The following is a 27,305-nucleotide window of genomic DNA, read 5'->3' on the forward strand; positions in this document are numbered from 1 at the left end:
TTGCATACTTAGCGGTCTCAGCTCTGTGCCCAAAAAAGCGTTTCTCCTGAGTTTCCTTGATGTTGTAAAGAAATTTTGACAAATCTCATTTACTGACACGTAACTATGACGTTCCGAACGAACAAAACTTGCGTTCATAGCGATCTCATCTCTGTGCCCAGGAAAGCGATTCTCCTGAGTTTCCTTGATGTTGGACGAGAATTTTCGAAAGGAATCACTTACTGACACGTAACTATGACGTTCCGAACGAACAAAACTTGCGTACATAGCGATCTCAGCTCTGTGCCCAGGAAAGCGTTGCTCCTGAGTTTCCTTGATCTTGAACAGAAATTTTGACAAATCTCATTTACTGACAAGTATCTATGACGTTCCGAACGAACAAAACTTGCGTACATAGCGATTTCAGCTCTGTGCCCAGGAAAGCTTTTTTCTTGAGTTTCCTTGATGTTGTACGAGAATTTTCGAAAGAAATCACTTACTGACACGTAACTATGACGTTCCGAACGAACAAAACTTGCGTACATAGCGATCTCAGCTCTGTGCCCAGGAAAGCGTTTCTCCTGAGTTTCCTTGATGTTGAACAGAAATTTTGACAAATCTCACTTACTGACACGTATCTATGACGTTCCGAACGAACAAAACTTGCGTACATGGCGGTCTTAGCTCTGTGCCCAGGAAAGCGTTTCTCCTGTGTTTTCTTGATGTTGTACGAGAATTTTCGAGAGAAATCACTTACTGACACGTAACTATGACGTTCCGAACGAATAAAACTTGCGTACATAGCTATCTCAGCTCTGTGCCCAGGAAAGCGTTTCTCCTGAGTTTCCTTGATGTTGTACAGAAATTTTGACAAATCTCACTTACTGACACGTAGCTAAGACGTTCCTAACGAACAAAACTTGCGTACATAGCGATCTCACTCTGTGCCCAGGAAAGCGTTTTTCCTGAGTTTCCTTGATTTTGAACAGAAATTTTGGCAAATCTCACTTACTGACACGTAGCTAAGACGTTCCGAACGAACAAAACTTGCGTACATAGCGATCTCAGCTCTGTGCCCAGGAAAGCGTTTCTCCTGAGTTCCCTTGATATTGTACAGAAATTCTGACAAATCTCACTTACTGACACGTAACTATGACGTTCCGAACGAACAAAACTTGCGTTCATAGCGATCTCATCTCTGTGCCCAGGAAAGCGTTTCTCCTGAGTTTCCTTGATGTTGTACAGAAATATTGACAAATCTCACTTACTGACACGTAGCTAAAACGTTCCGAACGAACAAAACTTGCGTACATAGCGATCTCAGCTCTGTGCCCAAAAAAGCGTTTCTCCTGAGTTTCCTTGATGTTGTAAAGAAATTTTGACAAATCTCACTTACTGACACGTAACTATGACGTTCCGAACGAACAAAACTTGCGTTCATAGCGATCTCATCTCTGTGCCCAGGAAAGCGTTTCTCCTGAGTTTCCTTGATGTTGTACAGAAATATTGACAAATCTCACTTACTGACACGTAGCTAAGACGTTCCGAACGAACAAAACTTGCGTACATAGCGATCTCAGCTCTGTGCCCAGGAAAGCGTTTCTCCAGAGTTTCCTTGATGTTGAACAGAAATTTTGACAAATCTCACTTACTGACACGTATCTATGACGTTCCGAACGAACAAAACTTGCGTACATGGCGGTCTCAGCTCTGTGCCCAGGAAAGCGTTTCTCCTGAGTTCCCTTGATGTTGTACAGAAATTTTGACAAATCTCACTTACTAACACGTAGCTAAGACGTTCCGAATGAACAAATCTTGCATACTTAGCGGTCTCAGCTCTGTGCCCAAAAAAGCGTTTCTCCTGAGTTTCCTTGATGTTGTAAAGAAATTTTGACAAATCTCATTTACTGACACGTAACTATGACGTTCCGAACGAACAAAACTTGCGTTCATAGCGATCTCATCTCTGTGCCCAGGAAAGCGATTCTCCTGAGTTTCCTTGATGTTGGACGAGAATTTTCGAAAGGAATCACTTACTGACACGTAACTATGACGTTCCGAACGAACAAAACTTGCGTACATAGCGATCTCAGCTCTGTGCCCAGGAAAGCGTTGCTCCTGTTTTATTGATGTTGTACGAGAATTTTCGAAAAAAATCACTTACTGACAGGTAACTATGACGTTCCGAACGAAAAAAACTTGCGTACATAGCGATCTCATCTCTGTGCCCAGGAAAGCGTTTCTCCTGAGTTTCCTTGATGTTGTACAGAAATTTTGACAAATCTCACTTACTGACACATAGCTAAGACGTTTCGATCGAACAAAACTTGCGTACATAGCGATCTCAGCTCTGTGCCTAGGAAAGCGTATCTCCTGAGTTTCCTTGATGTTGTACGAAAATTTTCGAAAGAAATCACTTACTGATACGTAACTATGACGTTCCGAACGAACAAAACTTGCGTACATAGCGATCTCAGCTCTGTGCCTAGGAAAGCGTTTCTCCTGAGTTTCCTTGATCTTGAACAGAAATTTTGACAAATCTCATTTACTGACAAGTATCTATGACGTTCCGAACGAACAAAACTTGCGTACATAGCGATCTCAGCTCTGTGCCCAGGAAAGCTTTTTTCCAGAGTTTCCTTGATGTTGTACGAGAATTTTCGAAAGAAATCACTTACTGACACGTAACTATGACGTTCCGAACGAACAAAACTTGCGTACATAGCGATCTCAGCTCTGTGCCCAGGAAAGCGTTTCTCCTGAGTTTCCTTGATGTTGTACAGAAATATTGACAAATCTCACTTACTGACACGTAGCTAAGACGTTCCGAATGAACAAAACTTGCATACTTAGCGGTCTCAGCTCTGTGCCCAAAAAAGCGTTTCTCCTGAGCTTCCTTGATGTTGTAAAGAAATTTTGACAAATCTCACTTACTGACACGTAACTATGACGTTCCGAACGAACAAAACTTGCGTTCATAGCGACCTCATTTCTGTGCCCAGGAAAGCGTTTCTCCTGAGTTTCCTTGATGTTGTACAGAAATATTGACAAATCTCACTTACTGACACGTAGTTAAGACGTTCCGAACGAACAAAACTTGCGTACACAGCGATCTCAGCTCTGTGCCCAGGAAAGCGTTTTTCCTGAGTTTCCTTGATGTTGTACGAGAATTTTCGAAAGAAATCACTTACTGACACGTAATTATGACGTTCCGAACAAACAAAACTTGCGTACATAGTGATCACAGCTCTGTGCCCAGGAATGCGTTTCTCCTGCTTTTCCTTGACGTTATACAACAATTTTTGACAAATCTCATTTACTAACACGTAGCTAAGACGTTCCGAACGAACAAAACTTGCGTACATAGCGATCTCACTCTGTGCCCAGGAAAGCGTTTTTCCTGAGTTTCCTTGATTTTGAACAGAAATTTTGGCAAATCTCACTTACTGACACGTAACTAAGACGTTCCGAACGAACAAAACTTGCGTTCATAGCGATCTCACTCTGTGCCCAGGAAAGCGTTTTTCCTGAGTTTCCTTGATGTTGAACAGAAATTTTGGCAAATCTCACTTACTGACACGTAGCTAAGACGTTCCGAACGAACAAAACTTTCGTACATAGCGATCTCAGTTCTGTGCCCAGAAAAGCGTTTCTCCTGAGTTCCCTTGATGTTGTACAGAAATTTTGACAAATCTCACTTACTAACACGTAGCTAAGACGTTCCGAATGAACATAACTTGCATACTTAGCGGTCTCAGCTCTGTGCCCAAAAAAGCGTTTCTCCTGAGTTTCCTTGATGTTGTAAAGATATTTTGACAAATCTCACTTACTGACACGTAACTATGACGTTCCGAACGAACAAAACTTTCGTTCATAGCGATCTCATCTCTGTGCCCAGGAAAGCGTTTCTCCTGAGTTTCCTTGATGTTGTACAGAAATATTGACAAATCTCACTTACTGACACGTAGTTAAGACGTTCCGAACGAACAAAACTTGCGTACACAGCGATCTCAGCTCTGTGCCCAGGAAAGCGTTTTTCCTGAGTTTCCTTGATGTTGTACGAGAATTTTCGAAAGAAATCACTTACTGACACGTAATTATGACGTTCCGAACAAACAAAACTTGCGTACATAGTGATCACAGCTCTGTGCCCAGGAATGCGTTTCTCCTGCTTTTCCTTGACGTTATACAACAATTTTTGACAAATCTCATTTACTAACACGTAGCTAAGACGTTCCGAACGAACAAAACTTGCGTACATAGCGATCTCACTCTGTGCTCAGGAAAGCGTTTTTCCTGAGTTTCCTTGATTTTGAACAGAAATTTTGGCAAATCTCACTTACTGACACGTAACTAAGACGTTCCGAACGAACAAAACTTGCGTTCATAGCGATCTCACTCTGTGCCCAGGAAAGCGTTTTTCCTGAGTTTCCTTGATGTTGAACAGAAATTTTGACAAATCTCACTTACTGACACGTATCTATGACGTTCCGAACGAACAAAACTTGGGTACATGGCGGTCTCAGCTCTGTGCCCAGGAAAGCGTTTCTCCTGTGTTTTCTTGATGTTGTACGAGAATTTTCGAGAGAAATCACTTACTGACACGTAACTATGACGTTCCGAACGAATAAAACTTGCGTACATAGCGATCTCACTCTGTGCCCAGGAAAGCGTTTTTCCTGAGTTTCCTTGATTTTGAACAGAAATTTTGGCAAATCTCACTTACTGACACGTAGCTAAGACGTTCCGAACGAACAAAACTTGCGTACATAGCGATCTCAGTTCTGTGCCCAGAAAAGCGTTTCTCCTGAGTTCCCTTGATGTTGTACAGAAATTTTGACAAATCTCACTTACTAACACGTAGCTAAGACGTTCCGAATGAACAAAACTTGCATACTTAGCGGTCTCAGCTCTGTGCCCAAAAAAGCGTTTCTCCTGAGTTTCCTTGATGTTGAACAGAAATTTTGACAAATCTCACTTACTGACACGTATCTATGACGTTCCGAACGAACAAAACTTGGGTACATGGCGGTCTCAGCTCTGTGCCCAGGAAAGCGTTTCTCCTGTGTTTTCTTGATGTTGTACGAGAATTTTCGAGAGAAATCACTTACTGACACGTAACTATGACGTTCCGAACGAATAAAACTTGCGTACATAGCGATCTCACTCTGTGCCCAGGAAAGCGTTTTTCCTGAGTTTCCTTGATGTTGAACAGAAATTTTGACAAATCTCACTTACTGACACGTATCTATGACGTTCCGAACGAACAAAACTTGGGTACATGGCGGTCTCAGCTCTGTGCCCAGGAAAGCGTTTCTCCTGTGTTTTCTTGATGTTGTACGAGAATTTTCGAGAGAAATCACTTACTGACACGTAACTATGACGTTCCGAACGAATAAAACTTGCGTACATAGCGATCTCACTCTGTGCCCAGGAAAGCGTTTTTCCTGAGTTTCCTTGATTTTGAACAGAAATTTTGGCAAATCTCACTTACTGACACGTAGCTAAGACGTTCCGAACGAACAAAACTTGCGTACATAGCGATCTCAGTTCTGTGAACAGAAAAGCGTTTCTCCTGAGTTCCCTTGATGTTGTACAGAAATTTTGACAAATCTCACTTACTAACACGTAGCTAAGACGTTCCGAATGAACAAAACTTGCATACTTAGCGGTCTCAGCTCTGTGCCCAAAAAAGCGTTTCTCCTGAGTTTCCTTGATGTTGTAAAGAAATTTTGACAAATCTCACTTACTGACACGTAACTATGACGTTCCGAACGAACAAAACTTGCGTTCATAGCGATCTCATCTCTGTGCCCAGGAAAGCGTTTCTCCTGAGTTTCCTTGATGTTGTACAGAAATATTGACAAATCTCACTTACTGACACGTAGTTAAGACGTTCCGAACGAACAAAACTTGCGTACACCGCGATCTCAGCTCTGTGCCCAGGAAAGCGTTTTTCCTGAGTTTCCTTGATGTTGTACGAGAATTTTCGAAAGAAATCACTTACTGACACGTAATTATGACGTTCCGAACAAACAAAACTTGCGTACATAGTGATCACAGCTCTGTGCCCAGGAATGCGTTTCTCCTGCTTTTCCTTGACGTTATACAACAATTTTTGACAAATCTCATTTACTAACACGTAGCTAAGACGTTCCGAACGAACAAAACTTGCGTACTTAGCGGTCTCAGCTCTGTGCCCAGGAAAGCGTTTCTCCTGAGTTTCCTTGATGTTGTACGAGAATTTTCGAAAGAAATCACTTACTGACACGTAACTATGACGTTCCGAACGAACAAAACTTGCGTACAGAGCGTTCTCTGCTCTGTGCTCAGGAAAGCGTTTTTCTCCTGCGTTTCCTTGACGTTATACAAGAATTTTCGACAAATCTCATTTACTAGCACGTAGCTAAAACGTTCCTAACGAACAAAACTTGCGTACATAGCGATCTCAGCTCTGTGCCCAGGAAAGCGTTTCTCCTGAGTTTCCTTGATGTTGTACAGAAATTTTGACAAACCTCACTTACTGACACGTAACTAAGACGTTCCGGAAAATCAAAACTTGCGTACATAGCGATATTCGCCCTGTTTGCCGAAATGCGGTTGTTGTCAATTTCCATGATGATGCACAAAAATTTTTGACAAATCTCAATTACTGACACGTAACTAAGACGTTCCTGACGAACAAAACATGCGTACATAGCGATCCTAACCTTGTGTGCCGAAAAGCAAATCTGCTAAATTTCCTTGAGGTTGCACAAGAATTTTCGACAAATCTCACTTACTGACACGTAACTAAGACGTTCCTGACGAACAATACTTGCGTACATAACGTTTTAGCCTTGTGTCCCGAAAAGCGGATCTGCTATATTTCCATGAGGTTGCACAAGAATTTTCGACAAACCACACTTACTGACACGTAACTAAGACGTTCCTGACGAACAAAACTTGCGTACATAGCGTTTTTAGCCTTGTGTCCCGAAAAGCGGATCTGCTACATTTCCATGAGGTTGCACAAGAATTTTCGACAAACCTCACTTACTGACACGTAACTAAGACGTTCCGGACAATTAAAACTTGCGTACATAGCGATCCTAACCTTGTGTGTCGAAAAGCAAATCTGCTATATTTCCATGAGGTTGCACAAGAATTTTCGACAAATTTCACTTACTGACACGTAACTAAGACGTTCCTGACGAACAATACTTGCGTACATAGCGATCCTAACCTTGTATGCCGAAAAGCAAATCTGCTAAATTTCTATGAGGTTGCACAAGAATTTTCGACAAATCTCACTTACTGATACGTAACTAAGACGTTCCGGACGATCAAAACTTGCGTACATAGCGATCTTAACCTTGTGTGCCGAAAAGCGGATCTGCTCAATTTCAATGCGGTTGCACAAGAATTTTCGACAAATCTCACTTACTGACACCACCGATTAGATACTATTAAAGACCGTCAGCCCTGGGTAAATTTTTGTGACCATCAAGTGGGCTCGGTGGGCCCGGAGGTAATTGAAGAATGATGACATTATCGACCGTTTTAACTGCACACAGGATAATAAATAAGAACATATTCTATATGTTATTATTATCGACAATGGAAAGTCGAACATACAGTAAAAAAGATGTGGCAAATAAAATAATAATATATGCACTGTAAAATTTGTACTGTAAAATAAAAAGATTCATTTTTAATGAAGAAAATAATCTATGAATTATATATATTTAAATATTATTATATATCATATATTAATTATATGTAAAAAATTACTATATATATAATATATAATATATGATATATAATATGATACATTATTTTACATGTATGCAAATTACCAATTATGTTAAATATAAACTATAATAGGCTATAATATAAATAAAATAATATATAAATTAATTAATATATATAAAACTATCGCACATGGCTATTTAAATGTCTCTGAAATGTTATTGACAGTGATTAAACTATATTATTATATCTTTTATTATTAATAAATATCTTTTTTGATTTATTTTCTTTTTCTCTCTCTAATATTTCTTAATAATTTTCTTTAATTTACACAAGTACCCGAGTAGCAGGAGTGACGATGTCAAAAAATGTATCAAAAAGATGTGATTATGACATTGAAATACGTCATTATAAATGTCACTCTACCACTTTTGGAATAGATATTAAATTTAATTACACACATACACACACACACACACACACACAAAATTGTAATTAATCAATTATAATGTTAAAGATCCCATATGTTATATATTATATATATATATATATATATATATATATATATATATATATATATATATATATATATATATGTGTGTGTGTGTGTGTGTGTGTGTAATATGTATACTTTTGTATTAAACATGCATGATATAATACTTTTTTTTACTAATATAATAAATATAATTTTTTATTAATATATTTATTATATTAATAGAATATATAATAAATACTACTGAATAACAAAAACATCTTTATTATCATTAATATAACAAAAATTTCTCCTGAAAGTTTCTCTCTCTTTCTCTCTCTCTTCCTTTTCTCTCATATCTTGTAAGCAAGCATCAAAAAATCTTAAAGCTTATTATTTCTGTTTTACTTATCCTTTTGTAATTTCGTATTTTCGTACTTTTTACTTTATATTTTTGAATGTAATTTTACTAGATTAATAAGGTTTTTATTTAAAATGTTTTTATTTGAAATGGCAACAAACACATTTTTTAATAAATTTTTTTGCACGTATTTAATTAATTAAAAATGATTCGAATTACGTTCGAATCGTGTTATGTGTGTTAGTGGGTGGTATCATTTTAACCGCAACAACCTCATTAATTCATTAAAATTATTTTTAAAAGAAAAAGTAAAAAATAAAGTTTTTAATTTTTATTTTATAAAATGTTTACATTTGTAAATTATCATGGATAGGAAAAGCCTATTGTAAGAGCTTCAGAACTCTTTAATGATGGATCATCTCACTCGCTCTCTGCTCTATTTCGCTCTCGCTCTCGCTCTCGCTCTCGCTCTCGCTCTCGCTCTCGCTCTCGCTCTCGCTCTCGCTCTGTTCTTATTCTCGCTCTCGCTTTTGTTTTTTACGAGCCGCGCTAGGACAACCAGGAAAGATAGCTCGTAAAACAAAACGCATCATATAGACAAGTGCGGACTACACTGGGTACTGGATGTGTATTTCTTTATTTGGCGCAATCCTGTCAGTCGATCCAAATTAGTTCTTCATCCAAGTGGAATAAGATTGACGTGGAAGAAAATTTAGAATTAATTAAATGTAAGTATTAATTATAATACTGTTTCTATTTATATGTATGAAGAATCTCTGTACATATAAGAATATATGTATATATATATATGCATGGAAAGTTAAATACTAGCACAAATGTAATGATATCTTTTGAATACAGAATGGATAAAAAGGAAGCAAAACGGAAATTAGAGAAAATAATAGAACAAGAAGAAATATTAAAAAAAAAGAAAAAAGAATTAGAAGAACAGATATTAAAAGAAAGTGAAACTGGATATAATGCTGATGACGAGATAGACGACATCGAACAAAGGTATTGTGCAGTGATATAGTATTAATATTAATATTAGTTATAATATTAATTATATTAATATTAGTTATAATATTAATTATGTTTAAAATATCATTTTTCTCTTTATTAGAGAGAGAGAGAGAGAGAGAGAGAGAGAGAGAGAGAGAGAGAGTGAATCTATTCAAAATATAAAACACGAAATATTGAAAAAATATATATATGTATTGTTACCTAATAAGATAATTTAATCTTTTTAAAAATTTTATTCAAAATACAATATTATAAATATATTATAAAATCAAACTTTTCTATTTAAAAAGTTTATATTCAAATATATATATATATATTTATGTATATATATATTTTTTATTCCATAAATTTAATAATACAACTTAATGAAAGTTAAACATATTAAATTATATTATTAATATATGGTCTAACAAATATTTTAATATTAATTATAAAATTGTATATAAAAAAATTAAAATAATTGTGTCATAAATCTTTTTCTGTATGTATGGGTATATATAGATATGTATCATACATACATGAATACACGAACATGTACGCACAAACATACGTACACACGTATGCTTTCACACACACACATAAACATGTTTGTATTATTAAATTTTTCAGATCTATCAGCACAGATGAGCAGCAAAAATGTACAAATCACGAAGCCCCTACCTGTAGCATGCAACATCGGGCTGGCGTAAGGCGCGCCGAACGTGATGCGAGGTATATTTATTAATTTTCGAATTATGATGTAAATATATGATTGATTAAAGTCATTGCATATTATCAATACAGTAAGAATACTATTACACATGTATACAAATGCATATTTCTATTTATTGTTAAATAAATGAAATCTTTGTAGCTTTGTTTATAATTTTGAAAAATATTAATTATAGAAATTATTATTACAATAATAGAAATTATAATTATATACATAATAAAAACCGGATTTATATATATATAAACGGATCTCGATATTTCATTTACTTATCGAAATATTCGGTCTGTTACGTTTAAAATTTAGCACCCTATATATATGTATATAACAATTATTTATTATTCATATCAACGTAAAATAATTAATATTTATAATATTAAAAATTAAAAGTATTAAACTAAATATTTGTATTAATATTTTACAAAAATATTATAATTAATTAAATATTTAGCTTTAAAATTACTATATTTACTTGCTATGTGTTACAGATATAAATGGTCAATGCGCAGAAAGATGCAAAATGACATTTGCCAGGATCGTCGCGGACGGTACAATATAAATAGAGGTAGAGGAGAAGGAAGAGGAAGAAGAGGAGGAAGAAGAGGAGAAAGAGGAAGAGGAAGAGGAAGTGGAAGAGAGCGCGAAGAAAGAAACATTATTTTTAATTATAATTTTTAGTTTATTCAAATATATATTGTTTTATATTTTATATATAAAAAATAAATTTGATATTTAAAGTACATTTTTATTATATTTATTATATTTTTAACACTTAAAAAAAATAATTTTTAAGAATACAAAATAACACAATTTCAATATATATTTTCTATTAATTAGTTTATTAGTTTGTTTTAAATTATTTCTTACAATATTAATTAATAATTACTTATTGCTCTCTAATTTTTTTAAATAATTATGTATATTAAATAAAATTTTTCGCTTTGGAATTTTTATATATTTCAATAGGTTTTTTTTTAGCAAGGGATCCATGAACAAACAAAATACAATAAAAATGCGATTAAAATAAAAGTTTCTTTTTTACTTGATTATATTTATGTAATTTGTAATTTTATTCTGTTTTTCTTTCTCTTTTTTATTTACAAATTTTTTTAACTTTAAATATATATGTCTAAAATTAATGTTATAAAATTTATTTTTATTCTCTTAGGTTTATAAACATATCATGTATAAACACATTTATATGTGCATATTGTTTTTATATTCACATTTTATGTAAATACCTACATGTTTTCAAATATAATTTATAATTTATGATATATATACATATATATGTGAAGTAGAATATTGTCAAGACGATGTTAGAGGTACGTTAATTATGCTAATCTGTTATTTCTATATGTTTTGCATTCGTCTTTTTAATATATTTTACAAAAGAACAAAAAGGTAATTACATTCGGTAAAATTGCATTATTTTGTAATAATAACTTTAATAAATATTATATATTGTTTGAAAAAACATCATATACATTATACATTATACATATACATATGCATATACATATACACACACACACATATATATTATTATATATATATATACACAGATCGGTTACATTAAGGACAAAATCTGATATATTCTGATTACTTTGGGGACAAGTGTTTACTTTCAGGACCGTCCTCATTATTTTATATACAGAAAGATTACTTTTAGGACTGTCCCCAAAATAATCGTATATAAGCAAAGATTACTTTAGGAACCTATTTAGCAAAATTAACATTTCATATGAGGTGTTAATGTTCAATTTATTAAATTTTTGTAAATGGGTTGGACATCGAAAAGAAAATTAAGATATATATAATAGAATATCCATACATATTTCCTTTCTCAATTATAATCTTTATCCGTAAATACAGGAAAAATAATAAGATAAATAATTTAAAAATTATTAGAAAGATTATTCTTCTAAAATCGTTTGCTTGATTAGAACTTTATATTATATTATTAGCTTATGATATAAACAAATCTAAATGTAATGCGCTTATATGAAATAGACTGATAACTAACAATTGATAATTCAAATTTAAAAAATTTCTATAATTTACCTATCTTCATTTAATGTACATTTGTGTACATTTGTAATGTAATGCACATATTTATAATGTATACATTTGAGAAACAAATAATAATAAAATAATTTTATAATAACAATTTCATTCTGTTTTGAAGTAACTTTGTGTTTTTTTTACTAACATTCATAATACGCGAATATAATAGATGTTCATATACAATAGTGCATAAAAAATGTAATTAATTCGTATTTTTAAATTCGAGTTAGATCTGAAAACGATATTACATATACAGGGTGGGGCATTTATATTGAGACACCTAAATATCTAAAAAATAAAGCAAGATAGAAAGAAATGTTTCAGACAAAAGTTGTATGGTTTCGAGGGGGCCACATGATAAAAATATGGACTTGACCTTGAGTGACCTTTTCAAGGTGAGGTCAATGTGATCAATGTTTTCTTAAATAGAAACCCCCATTTTTTATTGCATATTCTTGTAGCTTATCTCGAGAGCTTTTCAAAACACTATAATAAAGTATTTTTTCATTAAGTATTTTTTGAGTTACTTTAAATCTTAATCTGACATATTTTGATATAAAAAATAAAATATCTCGTAAAATATTCAGTTTTCGATAATCTTACCATAATACTTTTATGTACAAAATAATGAGACAAATCAATTAGTGTAAATATCAAATATCATATTGGTAGAAAGGATATTTTCACGACACTGTATGATTTGACGATACGCAATACAGTGGCGATTTTAACAATGTTAAAAAAACTGACTGTATTGTATAAATTTATTATATTTATTTATTATTATTTATTTATTATTAAATTTATATATGTCATATTTAATGAAAACGGATTTATTTAATATAATTAAAATGAATAACAAAATATGTCTGTATTCACATAGTCCGTTCTTATATTTAAAATCATCTTAAGATCCCATTCATATGTGTGTATATGTGTGTGTTCTTATCATAATTATTATATTTTAAAATTTTATATTGAAATTTTTATGTAATGAAATTGTTGATATAAAAATAAAAAATCTCCAAGTAGAAGCAAAAAATAATTAGAGATTTATTTATTGCATAGCAAATAAATTTTAATTTAAAATAATGTATAACATAAAATTTAAAATTAAACAAATTATAATCAAACAACTTTTATCATATAGGGAATATATAGGCATATGTATAATATATACATATATACTTATAAATTAAATGACTTTTACATATAATTTTTATAAAAATATAAATTTTTTCTTGAAGCAATAATGAATATATAACATATTAATTTGCTTCACTGTAGGGAAAAAGGAAAAAGAATTTTAATGACGTTGATTTCGTTGGTGATTGCCGTGCCGAAAGACAAAGTTATGTATCGCCTGTGCCCTTAGCGCCAAAAACTTTTTTTGCTTATATTTAGACTACCGCTAAAAATATCGACGTCATTCGAGAAATACGTGATCTCTACTACAAGGATTAACGCATCAAAATGATTCTACGTATTCAGCATTACAAGGATTGTCACATTAGAGTTTTATAATTAATATAACTTCGATTATTAAAGCGATAGAACAAGTCGAAATCGTTACGTCATCGCCTGGTTGCTTCGCGTCTAATGAATCCATCTCTTAAAACACAGCAATCAGTAAAAATCCCACATCGTTCAAAGACTGCATCTTTTTCTGTTCTATGTGTTATTACGGCATTAAAATTTTATGAATTGTATATATTATAATTATTAAGACAAGGCATTGGAACGAGATTGTTATATATAATCCCCTGTGTCCTTCGCGTTAAATACTTTTTTCGCTTATATTTCAGCAATAATACAAAAAACAGAAAAAATGCAATTCTTGAACGACGTTGACTTCTTTAGCGATTGCTATTTAAGAGATAGACTCAAATGCGAAAGAGTCAGTTGTTTACGTCACGATTTCAATCTGTTATATCGCTCTAATAATCGAAAATGTGATAATTGAAAAATTTTAATGCGTCAATCCTAGTAAGGCAGAGCTCGTAAATTAATGTCTTTCTCGATTGATGTCGATATCTTTAACGTAGCCGAGATTTAAGCGAAAAAATGAATTAGACGCGAACGATCCAGGCAAAGGCATCGCGATTTCGACTCGCTATGTCGCTTTAATAATTGAAGTTATATTAATTTTAAAATGCTAATGCGTCAATCCTTGTAGCAGAGATCATGTAGAATAATGTGTTTCACGTAGAATAATGTGTTTTTAATGACGTCGATATCTTTGGCGGTAGCCGAAATCAAAGCGGAAAATATGTTTTTCGGAAAGAACGATTGTATTGTAGATAACGACTTCGGTCTAAAGCACGGCAAGCGCTAAAGAATGCGACAACATTCAAAGATTGCATTTGTTTTCGTCTTGTATTCTTTGGAATTACGCATTAAAGTGTTAATAGTTGTATATTTATGACCCTTAAAACGTGACAGCGTGACGAGATTTTTTTTATTATTGCTAGTATCCTTCTCGTCAAATACATTATTCGCTTTGATCTCGACTACCGTTAAATATATCGATGTTATTGGAGAAAGACATTATTCTACATGATCACCGCTATAATAGTTGACGCATTAAAATTTTAAATTTAATGAACTTACAATTATTAAAGCGATAAAGCGGGCCGAAATCGCGTCGTCTTTGCCTGGGTCATTCGCGTCTATCTCTTGAATCACAGCAATTTTTAAAGAAATTGACGCGTCGTTCAGGAACTACATTATTTTACGTACTGTATGCTATTGAAATTACGCAATTAATATTTTACGAATTGTATCTTTTTCTAAGATGTGTTCATTAAAGGCGGAGCAGCCGTATATAACGTCGCGATTTTGGCTAGCTATATCATCAGCTTTAATAATCGTCAGCTTATTCATTTTAAAAATCTAATGCGTCAATCCTTGTAGCGGAGATCATGTATTGTATAATAATGTCTTTCTCCAATAACATCGAAATCTTTAACGGTAGTCGAGATTAAAGCGAATAATGTATCTGACGCGGACGATCTCGGCAAAGGCATCGCGATTTCGGCTTGTTGTATCGCTTTAATTATCGTCAGCTCATTAATTTTAAAAATCTAATGCGTCAATCCTTGTAGCGGAGATCATATAGAATAATGTCTTTCTTCGATAGTATCGATATCTTTAACAGTAGACGAGATCTAAGCGAAGAATGTATCTGACACAAACTATTTCGGCAAAGGCGTCGCGATTTCGGCCCGCTTTATCGCTTTAATAATCGTAAGCTTATTAATTTTAAAATTTTAATGCGTCAATCCTTGTAGCGGAGATCATATAGAATAATGTCTTTCTCCAATAACATCGATATCTTTAACGGTAGTCGAGATTAAAGCGAATAATGTATCTGACGCGAACGATCTCGGCAAAGGCATCGCGATTTCGGCTTGTTGTATCGCTTTAATTATCGTCAGCTCATTAATTTTAAAAATCTAATGCGTCAATCCTTGTAGCGGAAATCATATAGAATAATGTCTTTCTTCAATAGTATCGATATCTTTAACAGTAGACGAGATCTAAGCGAAGAATGTATCTGACACAAACGATTTCTGCAAAGGCGTCGCGATTTCGGCCCGCTTTATCGCTTTAATAATCGTAAGCTTATTAATTTTAAAATTTTAATGCGTCAATCCTTGTAGCGGAGATCATATAGAATAATGTCTTTCTCCAATAACATCGATATCTTTAACGGTAGTCGAGATTAAAGCGAATAATGTATCTGACGCGGACGATCTCGGCAAAGGCATCGCGATTTCGGCTTGTTGTATCGCTTTAATTATCGTCAGCTCATTAATTTTAAAAATCTAATGCGTCAATCCTTGTAGCGGAAATCATATAGAATAATGTCTTTCTTCAATAGTATCGATATCTTTAACAGTAGACGAGATCTAAGCGAAGAATGTATCTGACACAAACGATTTCTGCAAAGGCGTCGCGATTTCGGCCCGCTTTATCGCTTTAATAATCGTAAGCTTATTAATTTTAAAATTTTAATGCGTCAATCCTTGTAGCGGAGATCATATAGAATAATGTCTTTCTCCAATAACATCGATATCTTTAACGGTAGTCGAGATTAAAGAGAATAATGTATCTGACGCGAACGATCTCGGCAAAGGCATCGCGATTTCGGCTTGTTGTATCGCTTTAATTATCGTCAGCTCATTAATTTTAAAAATCTAATGCGTCAATCCTTGTAGCGGAAATCATATAGAATAATGTCTTTCTTCAATAGTATCGATATCTTTAACAGTAGACGAGATCTAAGCGAAGAATGTATCTGACACAAACGATTTCTGCAAAGGCGTCGCGATTTCGGCCCGCTTTATCGTTTTAATAATCGTAAGCTTATTAATTTTAAAATTTTAATGCGTCAATCCTTGTAGCGGAGATCATATAGAATAATGTCTTTCTCCAATAACATCGATATCTTTAACGGTAATCGAGATTAAAGCGAATAATGTATCTGACGCGGACGATCTCGGCAAAGGCGTCACGATTTCGGCCCGTTGTATCGTTTTAATCGTAGGTTTATCAATTTTAAAATTTTAATGCATCAATCCTTGTAACGGATATCATGTAGAACAGTGTTTTTCTTGAATAATACCAATATCTTTAACGGTAGACGAGGTGTAAGCAATGAATGTGTTAGACGTGAAGAACCCAGGGAAAAGCGTTACGATTTTGGCCTGCTATGTCGTTGTAATATAATCGAAGTTATATTTATTTCAAAATGCTAATGCGTTAATCCTTATAGTGAAGAGCACGAACAATAGTGTCTTTCTCGAATAACATCTATATTTGGTGATAGCCGAGATCAAAGCGAAAAGTAAGTTTTTCCGAAGGAGCGATTGTGTGTGTAGATAACGACTTCGTGGTGTTTGTTGCCGCCCGCGGACGTGAACGGACGTGTTTAGACACATTATGCGTGTGTCTTTTAGACTTTATTTTTGAGTTTCTTTCTCTCCTATAGAGTAATTTTTTCTATTTGTTACTCTCAACCAGTTTTTTGCCGGAATGTACCGATCCTATTAGATCGTATGTGGCGATAAAAGCAAAGGAAAAAGAAGAACGACTTCGGTGTAAAGCATGACAATCGCTAAAGAATCCGATGTCGTCCAACAGCTGCATTTTTTCTCGTGTTCTGTATTATTGGAATTACGGCATTAATGTCTTAATAGTTTTATATTTATGATTCTTGAAACATAACAGCGCGACGAGATTTCACATTATCGCCAGTATTCTTCGCGTCAGATACATATTTCGTTTTGATTTCGACTATCATTAAAGTATCGATGTTATTCGAGAAAGACATTATTCTACATGATCTCCGCTACAAGGAGTGACGCATTAGAATTTTAAAATTAATGAACTGAGACAATTATTAAAGCTATATATGTATATCAATTTTTAGTTTTTTATTTTGTATGAAAATTATTTTCAAAAGATAAATTTTTTTAAAAATTATTTTTTAGGGATAAATATTAAACTTTTTTTGCGTACAATTTGGGATTTTTTTATATACTTGGCGTATTTTTTTTTACCTTTGTGAGGTTTTTTTTAGGTGATAATTATTTCTGGCCGCCATATTGGGTCCGTCATTTTGAATTTTGAAATTTTGACCTTGAATTCGTATTTAGCGACTCAAAAAACCTCTAGATACCAGATTTCGTAACAATCAGAAAGATTTTGGATTTTGTGATTATTTTTGGCCATCGTATTGAGTCCGCCATTTTGAATTTTGAAATTTTAACCTCTGATTCATATTCAACGACCTAAAAAACCTTTTGGTATAAATTTTTATGAAAATCTTGCCAGTCAATCAAAAAATAAACGATGTGCGTCAATGCCCACAGGGACACACACATTTTCCGCGCTATAATGTCAATGCCCTCGAAAGGGTTAAGCGTGCTGTTAAGATTCCATATTCCAATAAAGTATAGCGCAATGATCATAGAGCACATTTTAAGATCATACTAGGTTGCGTTCTTCTTGACACTAGAAGCGTCTGAAAGTATTTGATTACTTAACCAATCGGAAAGTATTTGATTGATCTAACCAATCAGAGCAAAGATATCTTAGTTCTGATTAATGGATTAATCAATCAAACGCTTTTAACTTTTTTAACCTCAAGACGAACGCAGCTTTAAAAGGATTTTGAAAATAAAAACAAATTAATAGCTATGAATAACTTTAAAATCAATCATATTAGAAGCCAGTCACGCATACAAAAACGTAAGCAGTAAGCAAATCGACATTTTTGATTTGTTTATTGCTTACATTACTGTTTTATTGCTCGATGTGATTGGTTGATTCGCCTAGTGCTTACTGCTTATGTTCTTCTGTGTGCTACAGCCTTTGGCACCTAACCTAATCTACGTATATATACTTACAAACACTCAATGTTCAATCATACTAAATACAATATTAATATACATAATTATTTTCACATAGAGATCAATAATATATTGATATTAAAAGTTATCATTATTGTTTGTTATTTCGTATTATTTGACAGGATATATATGGAATATTTTATAAATCAAGTCGCTTATATAATGTTTTTGATAAATTTAGGTTAAGTGTATGATAACGTGCATTCAACTAAAATTGAACAAAAAATATTATTTTCTAGGAAAAATGGAAAAATTACATTACTTCTTAATAAAGAGAAATCAAAACTATTATGTATGCACAAGGAAAGAAAAAAAGAAAACTGATATTGTATTGGCTAAACATGGTACTTTAATTTAAATGCAATTATTCTTATATGACTTTTATAGGTCATCTTTTTATAAGTCAGAAAATATATAACTTATTAATATTATAAATATTATCAATATTTCCATTTCTTTAGAAAACCAAGCTGTACTTGAAAATATTGAAAATAATTTAAATATGAAAATACCTTACGTGTATATAAGAAAACTTAACAATGGAATGGGTAAGAAAATAAGATGTATTTAATAGCGTCTTCCATTGGGAAGAACTCGCAGCACTGAGTGCTTGAAGCGTGTATCATTGGTAATTTTAATGAGCATGTTCTGAATGCTGCACATTTCATTGGGAGTGCAAACTATTTTCAGTGCTCATTGAGAGCATTTTGCACTCCCAGTGAATGTGCAGTATTTAGAACATTTTATTAATATTACTAATGATATACGCTTCAAGCACTCAGTGCTGCAAGTTTTTCCCAATGGAAGACGCTATAATATTATTATTTTTGAAAATTATATCAAATAAAACTTATCCAATATTTGTAACATTATTATATAATTTTCTGATATCTTTGTTTATAAATTAGATGAAACGCACTTTAAAAAGCGACAGCTTCCAATCATAATAGAAGAAAAAGTATTATTAAACAAATTTCAAATAAAAGATATTTTCTTTTTTTAATTTATAATCTTATTATAAATTTTATATTTTTTATTTTATATGCTGGTTGCTGAATGCTTGTAGAGAATTTGAAATCTAATCATTGAATTATTATATTATTATTATATTTTTATTTTATTTCCATTAAAATCTTTCGATTGCTAATTATCATGCCAAAATAATAATTATTAAAATTATTAATAATATGTCATAATTTTTGAAATTATTAATTGCAGTTGTAAAAAATAAGTTAAATGCAAATCATAAAAAAAGTAAAAGAGAAGATCAAATTGAAATATTTAATAACTGTGAAAAAAACAAAAGCGAAATAATGGTAAAAATAGAAAAGATAAAAGGAAGTAAAATAAATTCAGATATTAATCTGCGTAATATTGATAGTGAAGAACCGGATGATCACATGGATAAGAAAAATAAAAAAATTAAGTTACATGATACTCTGCAAGATAAATCATGTATGTTGAATTATTATATTTAAAATATTTATTAAAAACTTTTAATCTGCGATTGTATGCATGTAATGTTATTATTACTTGCACAGCTAGTAAAATGTATGTCTCGCAAAACAATTGTGAAGATAGAAATATGGATAATAGGAATGAAACAACTATAGAAACGAAAATGAAGGATAAAAGTAATATACGCTTAGATATCATTTTACAAAAAAAATGAAAGCAAGAATAATAATGAACTATGCAATAGCCATGAAATTAAAAGAAAGAGTAAATTACAATCATATGATAATGAACAGAATGAATTAGGAGATACAGGTATTTATTTAATTTTTGTGTCATAAAAAATCGTCAATTAAAAAATATAAACGTAATGTCTGCGTATTATTGCATATTATATATTAATACATAAACAAATGAAATTGAAAGTAGTAAAATAAACTACGTAAATTATATCAAAATGTTTCATAAAATTATCGGAAGAGTAAAAAATAAACAATTGTTTAATAGTACACAAAATAATTCAAATTCGAAAATAAATATCTGATAGATAAATTTTGACCTCTATTTGAAATATTTTACAGTAATCGTACTTATCACGTTTACCAATATTAGTTTACTTATCAGTATTTGTCTACTTTTTTAATCTATTATTTTGAAAATTTTGTTTCAACATCTGATTATTTTTTATAGATCATCCATTTTTACTTGCTGCATTTAACCGCGCATTTTACAAAAACTTACCAAATAATAAAAATTCTAATGAAGATTTAATATGTAATAACAAGGAAAATAATGCTAAAATAATTACAATAAAGCCAGAAATGTGCAGGTAAATATGTTTATTCTTATATGTAAATTCTCTTAATATTGCATAATATTATTGTTATAATTCCAAAATTCAAATAATTTATTAGTTATTAGATATGTGTAGTGAACTATAATTTCCTCTGTTAGGAGTTGCGGAGTTATAAAATTATGTGAAGAATTTGACATAATCTATGACAGCAGAATTCTATTTTGTAAGCAAATATGAAATACATAATTTTATGTACTTCAGATATATATATATATATATCTGAAGTACATAAAATTATGTATTTATGGGTAGCATATATCTCATATATTAATTTTTTTTTATTATCGATCTTTATATAAATTGTATTAAAACAATTATTTTACTTTTATGTCAAATGAATGCATGGACGAAAGAGAATCGAAACCATACACATTGATTTTTTGAATGTGAAATATATTAGAATAGAAAATAAAATTATTTAAAGAATTATATAAAGAATTAATAAAGAAAGAGAATTTTTAGACTCTGTTTCGCATCGAAAACACCGGACGTAAAATATAGAGTGAACCTCGCTTTGCATAAAAAGTGGAGGAACTATAAGGATTTATACTTTTTTAGATCTCGTTTTACATCCGAAACATGAGTGATATGAAGTAGATTTTTTTATGCTAATATTTTCTAAAGATGTGAGAGCGATATTTAATATTTTTTTAAAAATATTGTCATTGTCATATTCTTTTATGTAGTTATATACATTTTATATTTATATAGATTATTTTATATATTTATGCAAATTATATGTACCGATTATTTTGAGGACAATTTATGAACGCAATGGTTATTTCCGGGACAATCTCTCTCTCTCTCTCTCTCTCTCTCTCTCTCTCTCTCTCTCTCTCTCTTTCTCAACATGTATAATTAAATATATAGAAGATGGACATATTTGTTAATGTATACAATAATTACATTTCTTAGTATATATTCATTTTTAATTAATTATATTTTTATATATGTATATATAGGATGTCCCGCTTTTAATTTTGCAAACAGATAATTTAAAAATTGAAGAAAATACGAGAAAAAATGTTTCGAATACAAGTTCGACTCTTATGTGATATTCGTCTTAAGGTTTGTTGATTTTTCCTGATTTGTGTAATGATGCAAAAATAATGATTTATTTCTCTTCATTAGTTGAAGTTTTGCTTATCATCTGCAGAAATTGAAAATTTCATAAATAAATCAGATTTTTTGTATTTAAATTTTTTGAGATCAGTTTCATCGTTTTACCCCATATGTGGATAAAATGACTTTTGTAGTAGATAAGATAAGAAAATAAAAAATATTTTTGTGAATAAAAAAATTAATTATCTAATAATGGATATATGTACAGATAAATATATAATGATTAGTTTGCGGACTTTAGATGTATATTGATTATTTTAGAATGTGTATTTCATATATTCTGAATATAAACTTATTTTAATATGTTTAAATATGATTTAAAAGAAGAACAGACATGTAATATTAACGATATAACAATTGGTCAATCACATTAATGAAGTACGAATAATTAATCAGCGAAAACAGTGAACAATCGCAGCATGGCTAAATAAAATACTTTCTTTTTTGAGTTCTACAAAGACTTTGGATCTCTTTAAAATCTTTGGATCTCTTTTTAAAATAAATAAAATTTAACACATTAAATCGTTTGATAAAAACAGTAACGTTAAAATATATTGTTACTGGAAATTTTTTTTATATAGAAAATATAATTTCTTTTTTATTTATGTAATCACCTTTGATAACAATTGTGTCGTAAATAATATATGTTTCTGTCCTTTTAAATCATATTTAGAATAAGTTTATATTCTCTTTTTCTTTCAGAATATAAAATACCCCAAAGTAATCAATATACATCTAAAGTCCCTGAAGTAATCACTATATACTTATCTGTACGTATATCCATTATTAGGTATCATACATTAAATACATGTAAAATACACAAATCAATAGCTAATTACCTAATGTATACAATTGTCATTTTAATCGAAAAAAAAAGGTCCCCAAAATAATCGATTTGTGTATATATATATACACATATATATCTCGAATAAAATAATGTCGAATCAAATAAAGAAAGGATATAATACTCATAGTAGTATTTGCATTTATAAAAAATGCGGTATTAAAAGTAGAGACAATATATTAAATGTTCGATTTTATCGTCTGCCTATTAATAATAGAGATCGGTTAATAACATGGTTAGTGAATAGTGGTTGCGATCATTTAGCGGAGGAATCCGATGCATATTTGCGTAAATTAAGAATATGTAGCAAGCATTTCGAACCAAACGCAATATATCCAGGCGGAAGATTAAAAAAAGATACGGAACCATTAATATATCCGCTTGAATCCGACGATGAGGATTCTGTTACTTCTAGTGATGCGATATATAAAGAGCAAATATTCATTTTAAAAGCTGAATTAGCGCGTAAAGATAATGTTATAGAAACATTAAAAAAACGTAATAATGTATTAACGCGCATGGTTAGAACGAAAAATACTCAAATTGCTCGTTTACAAAAAAAAATAACAACAGGCGATCTATCAGATAAAAGCCTTTTAAATGCCTTGTCGCGACGGCTCCAAGGTTTATTATTAACATTTTTAACAATGCAACTGTTTCATAAAGATCAGTCTGCTTACAGTGAGGAAGAAAAGCATTTAGCTAAAAAAATGTACTACACTTCGCCAAGTTTATATAGAAAAATGCGCGAAGAATTTGGTTTTATATTACCTTCCGAAAGCACAATTAAAACATGGTTTAATGTAATAGATTTATGGCCCGGAATTTGTAGCACCTTGTTTCATTGTTTGAAAATAAAAGTAAATTGTATGGATACTAACGAACGCAATTGCGTTTTGCTTTTTGACGAAATGAGAATAAAAAAGGGCTTCGATTTTTATGAAAGACGACAAAAAATTGAAGGTTTTGAGGATTTAGGACCACTTGGACATAACGCAACAGTAGCAACAAGTGCATTAGTTTTTATGGCCCGAGGTTTATTGCATAATTGGAAGTAACCTGTAGCGTATTTTTTGACCGGTGGTGCTCTAAATAAGGATCATTTATCGTCTGCATTAAATTAAGTTATAGATGCAATATTAGATACGGGATTAAAATTGCGTGCAATTGTTTGTGATCAAGGCACCAATAACCAAAGTGCTATAAAACATAAAATTTCTAAAAATCATCCTTATTTTATGCATGGACATAAAAAAATATATACGATTTTTGATATGCCACATATTTATAAATCGATAAGAAATCAGCTCTTAAAGTATGATATATTATACGATGATAATAAAATAGCATCGTGGAATGATGTACGGTCATTATGGCAATTAGAAAATGGCAAAGCGACAAGAGCGGCTTGCAAATTGTCAGAAAGACATATAAATCCTAATAATTTTGATAGAATGAAATGCCGTTTAGCTCTGCAGATATTCAGTCGCAGAGTATCAGCAGCTTTGTTAACAGGCGGAATTAAGAGTGAAACTGTAATGCATACTGCTGAGTTTTTTACAATTCTTAATAACAGTTTCGATTCTTTAAATAGTCGAAATTGTAATCATCCAAATCCAAATGCTTGTGCGTTATCAGAAAATCGGTTAGATGTAGAAAATAATTTAATACAATTATTGGAAAGTTGTTCCAAATGGCGCACTATCACAAATAATAATAATAAAATACCGCCATGTTTTGAGGGATTACAAATTTCTGTAAAAGCTATTTTACTATTATGGGATGATTTGAAACGTGAAGAAGTTAAATTTTTTATGACTTCTAGAGTAAACCAAGATCCGTTGGAAAATCTGTTTTCCATGATACGTACGTATGGAACATATAATCAAAATCCAACTGCAAAAGTTTTTCGATTATTATTACAAAAAAACATTGTATTAAATTTATCTAAGCCTGCTCAATCTGCAAATTGCTTAGATGATGAAGATGAAATCTTACTTCCAAATTTAATACATAAAAATACATCTGACATTGATAAAACATCTCATGTTGAGTTAACAGCGCCAATAAATATAATTAACGATTATGAAAGTAATGATAATGAAAATATGTTGATTAACGTAGAAAAAACTGTTATTGATGCATCATATGCAAATGATGAAACTTTAGAAGCATCTGCTATTGAATATTTTGCAGGATTTGTGGCAAAAAAATGTGTTACAAAATCTGGTTGCGAACAATGTCGCATCTCATTTATTAACGAGAATCACGAACTGACACATGCAAGACAAATTTTAACATTTTTCCGAGCATATGAGACTCATGACGATCAAGAATTAGGACATTTATGTGTTCCTACAGCAGAGTTTTCATTTGTATTTAAGCTAATAAATGCAATATTTGATGCAGGCTATCCTAATATCAGAGGGAATTATAACATATTAGATATCCTATTTCCATTAATGATACAAGCTGTAGACATGCAATATCCCGGTTGGTTTCAACATGATACTTGCAGCTCTCACCGAAAGGATCTTGCATATTATATGATGAAAGTAAAAATACATAAAGATTTAATTTGGTTAGGAGAGCGATTAAGGATTTCAAAAAATCGCTCTCAGCATAAACCTCCACAAAAGCTGACGAATATACAAAGTATGTAAAATATATCTTTACATTAATTCGCGGCATTTTATGCGGATCGAGTAAAAAGATCGCGGCTCCTAGAGCGGTACGATCAAAAATATTTTACATTAACTCGCGGCATTTTATGCGGATCGAGTAAAAAGATCGCGGCTCTTAGAGCGGTACGATCAAAAATATTTTACATTAACTCGCGGCATTTTATGCGGATCGAGTAAAAAGATCACGGCTCCTAGAGCGGTACGATCAAAAATATTTTACATTAACTCGCGGCATTTTATGCGGATCGAGTAAAAGGCACATATATTTAACACGGAACATATAAATCGTGATTTATCTAATGAAGCGATTTATGAAAAGTAGGATAGTGTGCAGTTTGCGGTCTTATGACGGACCGAACTGCAAAGGGAGACAGTTAACTTAGAATTCTTTACAATTATAGTACATTTTATTGATTTTATACTTTATTTTTTTATGCGCGGACATGTGTGTCATATCTGCGTATAAAATTATATATATATATATATATATATATATATATATATATATATATATGTATGTATTATGTTATGCTTATTTCAAAAGAATTCTACGTTACATGTCAATTGGCCTCCACGTGGCGTCTCCTGGAAATGCTCTGTATGAGCAGCTAGCAATTGACACATTATTATTATTATAATTTGTTACATTTTCCATGTCATTTCAGATGTATATATATTATATATAATTAATTATATTACGTTACATTTCAGATATATATGATTATTACATATATAAAAAAAATATGTGTATGTGTGTGTGTAATTATACATATACTTGAAATAACATGGGAAATATAACAAATTTAAGAGTTAAACTTCTCTTTCCAAAAATTACTGCGAAATGTAATTATTCAAAAAGAAATATCGTCACTTCAAAATAATATATGTACGATCTATTAAAAAAATTATATGTATATATATAGAAATGCAATTATTCGAAAAAATATCATTTCAGAGTCTATATATACGAAATATTTCTGAACTGATATTTTTTCCGAATAATTACATTTCTCGTGTTACCATATATTATTTTACCATCTCTTAGATTTTAGATACTGTTTCTCATTCTGGCCGCAATATAACTGAGAGGACGCTAGTACGCAGCGATCTTTTTCCAGTCACACTAACTCCCGTAAGACCATCAGTCTTTAATAGTATCTTGTCGGTGCTGACACGTAACTAAGACGTTCCTGACGAACAAAACTTGCGTACATAGCAAACTTAGCACAGCGTGCCGAAAAGCGGTTCTGCTCACTTTCCTAGATGTTGCACAAGAATTTTCGTCAAATCTCACTTACTGACACGTAACTAAGACATTCCGGACGATCAAAACCTGCGTACATAGCGATCTTAGCCCTGCGTGCCGAAAAGCGGTTCTGCTCATTTTCCTTGATGTTGCACAAGAATTTTCTTCAAATCTCACTTACTGACACGTAACTAAGACGTTCCGGACGATCAAAACTTGCGTACATAGCGATCTTAGCACAGTGTGCCGAAAAGCGATTCTGCTCACTTTCCTTGATGTTGCACAAGAATTTTCGACAAATCTCACTTACTGACACGAAACTAAGACGTTCCTGACGATC

This window comes from Polyergus mexicanus, unplaced genomic scaffold (assembly GCF_030449975.1).
Source record: "Polyergus mexicanus isolate NDT 795.1 unplaced genomic scaffold, iyPolMexi1.0 SCAF_2, whole genome shotgun sequence".
NCBI lineage: Eukaryota > Metazoa > Arthropoda > Insecta > Hymenoptera > Formicidae > Polyergus > Polyergus mexicanus.